The following is a 1,328-nucleotide window of genomic DNA, read 5'->3' on the forward strand; positions in this document are numbered from 1 at the left end:
AGTAAAATTATGGCTACAGCCGCAGCAGTGTAACACAGCTCCTTGCTGTAATATGTCCCACACTGCGATAGCCTCTTGAAGGCGCACCCGGGGATCAATTATAAGAAAAAGTAACAGTTACACCCGGTCGCAGCCGCGATCCAGGGTAGGTGTAATATACAGTCTCTACTTTTGCTGGTGCGTAGGCTGTAACGCAGTTATTTATAGGGTCTCTGCTTTATAGTTCGGTCGCAGCCGCGATCCGACTCGTTGTGCAGATGGCGTAACCCACAGCCGTGGGGTACTTACAGTGTCCTGGCGCACCTCGATGCGATGTCACCCAGGCCGCAACCACTGGTCCTGTGGTGCGCGCGGGTATCCTTCCCAACTGCAGCCGCAGTGGCAGGTAAATGCTGACAAAGGTAGCGCAGGTAATATCTAGCGTGTTGGCAGCCGCGCAACACTTTAGCTTAACAGCTTTGTAGGAGCTCGCCCCACTCACGTCCTCCCAACTCAGATGCGAGTCACAAGATGGCTGCCGTGAGGTCACGATCTCGTGAAATGGCCGCCAAAGTCTCACAAACAACCCGCCTCTCGCGGGATTTGGTAGAAAAGAGCGCCAAAATGCAGGGGCGGTGATTGACAACGCCACCGGCCAATGGGATTACACGGGGGAATCCTCAAGCCCGAACCCACGGGCAATTAGTACTCTGCAATTACGATCAGGACTGCAGGCGCCTTTTGCCTATCGCGTCCGGCAGTGCCTGTCAGTAAAATTTAAAGCAACACACACACTTTTACCCCTCAGGTAATGGCTCCGAAAATTTCAAAATGGATTTAACCCTTCGGGCCCCACGTTGGGCGCCAAATGTAACACCTATTTGGCCTATTTAAGGACAAATCCAGGCTAGTAATGTATTGGAGAGCATGTGTTACATGCGACACTTAATACAAAGGAGTGAGCCACACAACCCACACCTACTAATCTATACACTCACATACATAAACTATAAATACAACCACTAGTACTAACTGTAGATATTAGTATCACAATAGCCTTGGATTTTCTGATTGTTCAAGAACTCATCCAGGCCCCTCTTAAAGGCATTAACAGAATCTGCCATTACCACATCACTAGGAAGGGCATTCCACAACCTCACTGCCCTCACCGTGAAAAACCACCTACGCTGCTTCAAATGGAAGCTCCGTTCCTCTAATCTAAAGGGGTGACCTCTGGTGCGTTGATTGTTTTTATGGGAAAAAAGAACATCCCCCATCTGCCTATAATCCCCTCTAATGTACTTGTACAGAGTAATCATGTCCCCTCGCAAGCGCCTCTTTTGCAGAGA

Source organism: Xenopus tropicalis, chromosome 3, assembly GCF_000004195.4.
Source record: "Xenopus tropicalis strain Nigerian chromosome 3, UCB_Xtro_10.0, whole genome shotgun sequence".
Taxonomy (NCBI): domain Eukaryota; kingdom Metazoa; phylum Chordata; class Amphibia; order Anura; family Pipidae; genus Xenopus; species Xenopus tropicalis.